Raw genomic sequence first — 9,891 nt, forward strand, 5'->3', positions numbered from 1 at the left:
AAGTGAAGCAATGGAAAAATATATTGTACAAGTGGAAACTACAAGAAAGTGAGGGTAGCTATACTTCCATCAGACAAAACAGACTTCAAGAAAAAAATAGTCACAAGAGACAACCAAGGTCATTATACAGTGATAAAGAAGTAAATTCATCAAGACACATAACATTCATAATTATACATGCAGCAAACGTCAGAGCACCTGAATAAAATAAGCAATACTAACATATGTGAAGAGAAAATTGCAATTTACAATCATAGCAGAGACTTCAAAACCCCACTTTAAACTATGGTTTTGTTATTCAGGCAGAAAATCAACAAAGTAACGTTGGACTTGAACCATCTTAGAACTAATTGACCTAATAGACATGTATAAAACCTTTCATCTAACAGAAGCAGAATACAGATTATTCTCAAGTGCACTTGAGAAGTTGTCCTGGGTACACCATTTGATAGGACACAAAACAAGTCTTAACAAATTAATAAAATCATATCAAGTGTCTTCCTGACCACAGTGACATGAAACTGGAACTCAATAACAAAAGAAAAACTGGAAAATCTACAAATAGGACATTTCAAACACACTACTAAACAACCAATGGGTCAAGGGTAAAATAAAAGGGAAATTTTAAAAACTGTGGAATGACTTAAAGTGGAAATACAGTATACCAAACCCGTGAGACACTTCAAAAGCAGTTTTAAGAGTTTAGAGCGATATTTGCATATATTAAAAAAAGATTTCAAATAAACAACCTAACATAACATATTTAAAAACTGGGGAAAAAAAGCAGTCCAAAGTTAGCATAGGAAGGAAATCACAATGATCAAAGCAGAATTAAAAGAAATAGAGACAAAAAAAAAAAAAAGAAAAAAAATCAACAAAAATAGGAGCTGGTTTTTGAAAAGATAAACCAAATTGACACAACTGTAGGTAGGCTAACATAACAGAGAATACTCAAATACATAAAATCAAAATGAAAGAGGAGACCTTAAAACTAGATCTACAAAAACACATAAAATTACAACAGTACTGTGAATAGGTCAATAAATTGGAAAACCTAGAGACAGAAATAAACTTCTAGAAACATGTAACCTATCAAGATGAACCACGAAGGAGCATAAAATCTTAACAAACCAAAAGTGAGTAAGAAAATTGAAGTGGTAGTAATCCTCACCTCACCAAAACAAACAAAACCCTGGCTCCAGATGGCTTCAATGGTAAATTCTACCAAACATTTAACAAAAAGTTAATGCTGAATCTTCTCAACATACTCCAAAATACTGAAGAGGAAGGAATCGTTCCAGCCTTATTTTACATGGCCAATATTGCCATGGTAACACTAGAAGAAGAGAAAACTACAAATCAATATCCCTGGTGAATATAGATTCCAAAATTCTCAACAAAATATGAGCAAACTGGGACTGCTCTTGCAGTCCAGTGGTTAAGACTCTGTGGTTCAAAGGCAGGGGGCACAGGTTCAATCCCTGGGCAGGGAAGTATATGTGTGTGTGTGTGTGTGTGTGTATATATATATGGCATATATATATATATATATATATATATTCCACTTAGTCATCATGTATAACTTTTCAAATATGATGTTGAATTTGGTTTGCTAGTATATATATATATATTACTTGCTAATATATCTATATCTATATCCCACATGCTGTGTGGTGTACCCCTATATACATATATAGGCTATATATATATATATATATATATATATATATATATATATATATATATATATATATATATAAAATGGGAGAGAGAGAGAGAGAGAGTCCATATATATATATATGGGATTGAACCAGCCATGGCTCACGGGCCCAGCCACTCTGCAGCACGTGGGATCCTCCCAGACCGGGGCACAAACCCATGTCCCTTGCATTGGCAGGCAGACTCTCAACCACTGCGCCACCAGGGAAGCCCTCTATTTTTATTTTAAAAGTAACATCCATACTGTATTCCATAGTGGCTGCACCAATTTACATTCCCACCAGCAGTGTAGGGAGGTTCCCTTTTCTCCACACCCTCTCCAGCATTTGTTATTTGTAGAATTTTTGATGATGGTCATTCTGACCAGTGTGGGGTGATACCTCATTGTAGTACTGATTTACATTTCTCAAATTATTAACAATGTTGAGCATATTTTCATGTGCCTGTTGGCCATCTGTATGTCTTCTCTGCAGAAATGTCTATTTATGTCTTCTGACCAATTTTTTGCTTAGTTTGTTTGTTTTGTTGTTTGTGAGTTGTATGAGTTTTTGTATATTTGGGAAATTAAGCCCTTGGCCATTGCACCACTTGCAAATATTTTCTCCTAGTCTGTAGGTTGTCTTTTCAATTTGTTTATGGTTTCCTTTGCTGTGCAAAAGATTGTAAGCTTGATTAGGTCCCATTTGTTTATTTATTGATTTATTTCTATTGCCTTGGGAGACTGAACTAATAAAACATTGTTAAATGTATGTCAGAGAATGCTTTGCCTGTGTTCTCTTATGGGAGTTTTATTGAGTCATGTCTTATATATTTAAGTCTTTAACCATTTTGAGTTTATTTTTGTGTATGCTGTGAGGGTTTGTTCTACCCTCACTGATTTACATGGGGAAGTCCAGCTTTCCCAACACCTCTTGCTGAAGAGACTATCTTATCACCATTCTGTATGCTTGCTTCCTCTGTCAAATGTTAATTGACAGTGGGTTTGCCATTTTATTTCTGGGCTCTCTACTCTGTTCCATTGATCCATATGTCTGTTTCTGTGCCAATACCATGCTGGTTTGATTACTGTAACTTTGCGCTATTGTCTGAAGTCTGGGAGGGTTCTGTCTCCTGCTTTGTTCTTTTTCCTCAGGATTGCTTTGGCAGTTCTGGGTCTTTTGTGTATCCATATAAATTTTAGGATTTTTTGTTCCAGTTCTGTGAAAAATGTCATAGGTAATTTGATAGGGATCACATTAAATCTGTAGATTACTTTGGGTAGTATGGTCATTTTAATGACATTAATTTTTTTCAGTCTAAGATCATGAGATATCTTCATTTCTTTGAATCATCTTCCATTTCTTTTATCAGCAGCTTATACTTCTCAGCCAATAAGTCTTGCATGTCCTTAGTCAGGTTTATTCCTAAGAATTGTGTTTATTTATCTATTTGATGGGATTTTTAAAGGAAGTTTCTTTTTTACTCTCCCTTTCTGATATTTCATTGTTGGTGTAAAGAAATGCAACAAAATTCTGTATTTTAATCTTTTATCTTGCTACCTTGCTGAATTTGTTGATCAGTTCTAACAGTTTTTGTGTAGAGTCTTCAGAGTTTTCTATATATAATATCATCTGCAAGGAATGGTAATTTTACCTCTTCCCTTCCAATTTGGATACATTTTATTTGTTTTTCTTGTCTGATTGTTGTATCTAGGACTTCCAATATTATGTTGAATAGAAGTGATTAGAATGGTCATCTTAATGCAGTATCACCTCACACCAGTCAGAATGGCCATCATCAAAAATTCTACAAACAATTAGTGCTGGAGAGGGTGTGGAGAAAAGGGAACCCTCTTGCATTGTTGGTGGGAGTGTAAATTGATACAGCCTCTATAGAGAACAGTATGGAATTTCCTTAAAAAAACTAAAAATAGAACTACCATATGACCCAGCAATCCCACTACTGTGCATATACCCCGAGTAAACCATAATTCAAAAAGAGTTATGTACCAAAATGTTCACTGAAGCTCTATTTACAATAACCAGGACATGGAAACAACCTAAGTGTCCTTTGACAGATGAATGGATAAAGAAAATGTGGCACATATATACAATGGAATATTACTCAGCCATAAAAAGAAATGAAATTGAATTATTTATTGTGAGGTGGATGGACCTAGAGTCTTTCATACAGAGTGAAGTAAGTCAGAAAGAGAAAAACAATACCATATGCTAACACATATATATATGGAATCAAAAAAAAAAAGAAAAGAGAAGTAAAGAAAGAAATGGTTTGAAGAACCTAAGGGGCAGGAGAGGAATAAAGAAGCAGATGTAGAGAATGGACTTGAGGACACAGGGAGGGGAAAGGGTAAACTGGGATGAAGTGAGAGAGTGGCATGGACTTATATACACCACCAAATGTAAAATAGATAGCTAGTGGGAAGAAGCCGCATAGAAGAGGGGGATCACCTTAATGTTTTGTGGCCGCCTAGAGCGGTGGGGTAGGGGGTGTGGGAGGGAGGGAGACGCAAGAGGGAAGAGATATGGGGATATATGTATATGTATAGCTGATTCACTTTGGTATAAAGCAGAAACTAACACACCATTGTAAAGCAATTATACTGCAAGAAAGATGTTTAAAAACAAAACAAAAGAATGGGCATTGCTGTCTTTTTCCAGATTTTAGTGGGAAGACTCAATTTTTCACCATAGAGTATTATATTGGCTGAGAGTTTGTCATAAACAGCTTTTATTAGGCTGTGGTATCTTCCCTCTATTCCTAGTTAATGACAGTTTTATTTTTTTATGATGAATGGATCTTGAATTTTATCATATGCTTTTAATGCATCTATTGAGAAGATCACATGGTTTTGTCTTTTATTGATGAGGGGTAACATATTGATTGATTTGCATATGTTGAACAACACTTGTGACACTGCGCTGAATCCAGTTGATCATAGTTTATAACCTTTTTTAACATGTCATTTAATTGAGTTTCCTAATGATTCCTTGAGGATTCTTGCATCTATTGTCATCAAAGATATTAGCCTGTAATTTTCTCTTTTGGTAGTGCCTTTGTCTGGTTTAGTATCAGGGTGATAGTGGCTTCATAGAATGCCTTTGAGAGTTTTCCCTCCTCTTCAGCCTCTTGGAAGAGTTTGAAAAGGATTTTTATGTTTTTCTTTGTATGTTTAGTAGATTTCCACAGTGAAGCCATGCAGTCCTAGACTTTTGCTTGCAGGGAGTTTTTTAAATTACAGATTCTATTTCATTTCTAGGGATCAGTTTATTCAAATTATCTATCTTTTTCTTGATTCATTTTTGGTGGGCTGTTTCTAGAAACTTTTGCATTCCTGCTAGGTTTTCCAAAATGTTGGCATATAACTATTTACAGTATTCTCTTATGATTTTATGTATTTCTGCCATGTCAGTAGATATTCCTCTTCTTTCATTTCTTATTTTGTTTATTTGAGTCCTCTCTCTTTTCTTCTTGATGAGCCTGAGCAGAGCTTTGTCAATTTTGTTTATTGTTTCAAAAAAACAACTCTCAGTTTTATTGATACTTTCTATTTTTTAATCTCTATTTTATTTATTTCCTGTCTGATCTTTACTATTTCCTTCCTTCTACTGACTTGGAGTTTTGTGTGTTCCTTTTAATTTCTTTTGATTTTCTTTTCTTTTCTTTGTGTGTGTGTGTGGTAGTTTTCAATATTTTTTTCTTGAAGATTTTTGAGGAAGGGCTGTATCACTATAAACTTTCCTCTTAATATCGCTTTTGCTCTATCCTAGAGATTTTTTTTTTTTTGCTGTACATGGGCCTCTCCCTGTTTTAGCCCCTCCCATTGAGGAGCACAGGCTCTGGATGCGCAGGTTCAGCCGCCATGGCTCTCATGCATCCCAGAGATTTTGTGGGGTTTCATTTTCATTGTCATTTTTCTTGAGGTGTTTTAAAATTTCCTCTTTGATTACATCATTGACCCACTGGTTTTTTGGTAGCATGTTGTTTAGGCTCCACATAATCTTTTTTTTTTTCTTTTTCTTTCTCTTTCTGTGGTTGATTTCTAGTTTAATGCTGTTGTGATATGAAAAGATGTTTGAAATAATTGCTATTCTTTTAAATTTGTTGAGGCTTATTTGGGTCCTAGTATATGGGCTACCCTATGGAATGTTCCATGTGCACTTGAAAAATGTGTATACTCTGGATTTTTTAGATATTATGTCCTGAAGATATCAATTAAGTTAAATGTTCTGTTGTGTCATTTAGGGTCTCTGTTGCCTTACTGATTTTCTCTCTGCATGATTTGTCCATTAATATGAGTGGGGTGCTAAAGTCTCCTACTTTTACTGTATTACCAGCAATTTCTCCATTTATGTCTGTTAGTATTTGTTTTAGGTACTTATTTGCTCCTGTATTGGGTGCATATATATTAATATATCCTCTTTTTGTATTGATCCTTTCATCATTATATAGTGTTACTCTCCATCATTTTTTATGGCCTATGTTTTAAAGTCTGTTTTGTCTGATATGAGTATTACTACCCTCATTTTCTTGTCTGCATGAAATTTCTTCTTTTTACATGAAATATCTTCTTTCATTACTTCACTTTCTATCTATGTGGGTCCTTCACTCTAAAATGGGTCTCCTTAGGCAGCATATGGTAGTTGTAGGTTATTTATTTATTTATTTATTTATTCATTCATTCATTTATTTATTTATTTTAATCAAATTCACAACTCTCAGTGTTTTGTTTGAGCATTTAGTCCATTGACACTCAAGGTAATTATTGATAGATATGTGTATACTGTCGTAAATCTTGCTTTCCAGTTGATTTTAAATGTCTTCTATGTCCCTTTCTTATTCTTTTTGTGTTTCCTTTTGTAGTTTGATGGTGTTCTTTTGTATTATGCTTGAGTTCTCTTCTTTTTGTTTGTTTGTTTTTCTAAATCTATTGTAGGTTTTTGATTTGTGTTTATCCTTGTTTCAAGTATGTGAACCCATCAGTATATCTAATTGTTTTACACTGGTAGTTATATAAGCTCAGACACAGTCTTTAAAAAAAAAATCTACATTTTTTTACTTCCCTCCCCCACATTTTATGGTTTTGATATCCTAGTCTACATTTTCATGTTTATCATTTTGCTGTTCATTGTAGTTTTCATAGCTTTCACAAATTCTTAAAAAGAGGTCTAAGTATTTATGTTTTTAATAATTTCTTGTCATGGTAAAATAATCTTTATGATTTAAGGGTGTTAGGGTGAGGAGGAGGGGAAGTGGAATAATTCAACAAACAATAAAGGACACTGAGAAACACATGCTGAGAGGATGAAAAGCCTTTAGTTGGAATTGGTCTAGAGGGTGGGAAGAGGCACTGCCCAACTGAAATGCATTGGTTTGTTACTGTTTACTTTTCATGGAAGATAGCATCAGAACTCCTTTTCTACACCATATTGGGAGTAAAAATGATGCATCCAGGTGGAAATATAATTGTGGGTATGCAGACAGAGACGGGAAGAAAAACTGTCACAAATAGACACTGAGAGAGTCACTGGTAGGTTCACTGCAATCACTGCCAGACTCTCCAGTAGTGGCAGAGTAAAGAAGTAGGGGTTGATGATGGTTTACACAAATGCTGTAACAAGTGATATCTCTGGAATATTTGAGAGATAAGAGGCAAATATTCTATGGTTTTTACTTGCCCAGCAGATTTCAATATATACACAATGTGTACATGTATATTTATGCATACACACACATATATACACAAGTACACAAGTGACCACTTTCCTTGGAAGCAGCATACTGTAAATAAGAGAAACACTTTTCCCCATTAGGGAAAAGCCCAGTAGAAGCAACAGCAGCTGGTCTCACAGCTGCAGACATTACCATCCCAATTTGGCCTGGGAGGAGGCAACAAGGAGTCATAGAAGCAGCCTTTGCAACAACACCCCAAAGGACCCGAATCACAGAGGAAGGGTATTCCCCACTCCCTCTGCTTCTCACCTCTCAGCTCTCCTCCAACTCACTAACCTCAGGCACCAATAGCCTGCAATATCAGGATACCATGGTCCCCAGTGTGTGAGGTGTAGGATAACTATCACTTCTGAAGTGTGTGTGTGTGTGTGTCTGAGAGACAGACAGAGAGAGAGCGACAGACAGACAGAGAGAGAGGGAGGTTTTGTGGGTGGGTGGAGAGGGGAATCAAGTAACAGAGCACAAAAGCATGTACGTGCATGTATGTCTGTGTGTGTATATTGCACACATCTGTGTGTGTGAAAATCCTAGTTGTAAAAACATCTGACTGAGCTAGGGAATTGTTGGAAGGTCTAAGGTGTTTCTTGTCATGATCAGGTTCAAGGTGCAACATATGTATATGGGAAACCCTGAGTCATCACCAGGGCAACTGTGGCAGGGATGATCCAATGTCCCATGGTGGCAAGAGACACTAACCCTCCATCAGGAAGAGGGGAGCTGGTCCTCTGCCCCCAGTTCCTACAAAGCACCTAGGACTTTCCTTCCAGTTCCCTCACGCTGTAACCAATTAATCATCACAAAGCCCAAGACACAGGAGGGAGGTGGGGAGACAAAACACAAGTACTCCTATGTTAACATCCTGTGTACACAAACTTGCAGTTCTCCGGAAATTAAGGCAGGGTGAGTGTGGGGTATTAGGGAAGGAAACATAAAAGATTCTGAGGCCTGGGGCTTCCCTGGTGGTGCAGTGGTTGAGAGTCCGCCTGCCGATGCAGGGGACACAGGTTCGTGCCCCGGACCGGGAAGATCCCACATGCCGTGGAGCGGCTAGGCCTGTGCGCCATGGCCACTGAGCCTGCGTGTCCGGAGCCTGTGCTCCACAATGGGAGAGGCCACAACAGTGAGAAGCCCGCATACTGAAAAAAAAAAAAAAAAAAAAAGATTCTGAGGCCTGAAAAAAGTGACAAAATCATCACAGAGCACATGATAGATTCATTAGACTCTAACTAAACACACAGAGAGATGTGATTATTATTTCCAGCCAGTTTTCCCATCATGATAGTTGTGTAACAAACCAAGGCAATGTCGGTCTTGAGCAAGGCTCACAGAGTCCCCTGGCCTTGGCCTCAGTACAGCATCTCTGCATTTCTGTTCCAGGGATTTTTGATTTTCTCAATATTTTTCAGGATCATGCCATATAGAGTGACAGATTGATTCCTTACTTCTGATAGGATGAGCTGAAGGCAGATGTATTCTTTCACATCAATCTCTCTCATGGTGTGGCAATAGTCCTCCACCTGGGGATATTTAGCTCTTTTGGAAACCAATTTGGTTCTTGTAATATAATGTCTAGAAATATGGTCCAGATAAGATACAGCTTCACTCTCAACTGTTTTTAGTTCTGCTATTGTCTCCTCCTGAATGAACACTGCAAAGTTGTTCCCATATTCTAACTTAGGAATCGGGAGCTGTACCCAAATTTTGACCATGTTGCATTTCTCAGTCAGCACCCGAATCTCAGGCTTCACTTATTCAATAATGTCCACCAGCTACTGGTCAATTTTTTAGCATCCTGTTGGGCATCACAAACACCTTGGTTCCTTGGAAGACCTCTTCAAATTCACCCAAACTTTACCTTTTGTAAATGGGACTATTCAGTCCATCATGGCTATTGGTGAGAAGAAGGAGTTCAGGGACTGGAAGATTCATGTCTGAATGGATCTGAATTAGGCCACGGGTGTTTAGGCTTGGTTCCTTCAAAAAAAAAAAAAAAAACTATTATGTTCTAACAGTTTCTTTGGGGAAAAAACTGCCACCAAATTTTCTGTCTCACTTGTGACCCACTCCCTGAAAGAATCAATTGAGCTTTACTTTCTGATCCACCTTCAGCAATTAAGCCATGGTTAGGTCTGCCCGTCTGCTCTGCTGGAGACCAGAGGCACTGTGGTCTCCAAGGAGGGGGGTCAGAGGGAAGGCAGGAATCTCAGAGGCAGCCACCCTGAGTGGCTCACTCACTGCTCACTAGCTCCCTCCCTTTGTATTGTATTGTCTGTTGTCTGTCAACCCACCTGCCCGCTGCCTGCTCACTCTCTTTTTGGCCCTGAAAAATTGTTTTTATTTAAAAAAATGTCTATGTACTGGCTTATGTAAGTGATATAAAGTATATAAATCTATCTATCTATATAAAGTCCCCTACGTACAATACTTCAAGTTGCTTTT

At 37.2% G+C, this 9,891-nt stretch overlaps 1 pseudogene; it reads right to left on the reverse strand.

Moving 5' to 3' along the window:
• Positions 1 to 8,798: 8,798 nt before the first annotated feature.
• On the reverse strand, positions 8,799 to 9,573 carry LOC132482950 (proteasome activator complex subunit 3-like; annotated as a pseudogene).
• Positions 9,574 to 9,891: the final 318 nt, after the last annotated feature.

Source organism: Mesoplodon densirostris, assembly GCF_025265405.1.
Source record: "Mesoplodon densirostris isolate mMesDen1 chromosome Y unlocalized genomic scaffold, mMesDen1 primary haplotype SUPER_Y_unloc_1, whole genome shotgun sequence".
Taxonomy (NCBI): domain Eukaryota; kingdom Metazoa; phylum Chordata; class Mammalia; order Artiodactyla; family Ziphiidae; genus Mesoplodon; species Mesoplodon densirostris.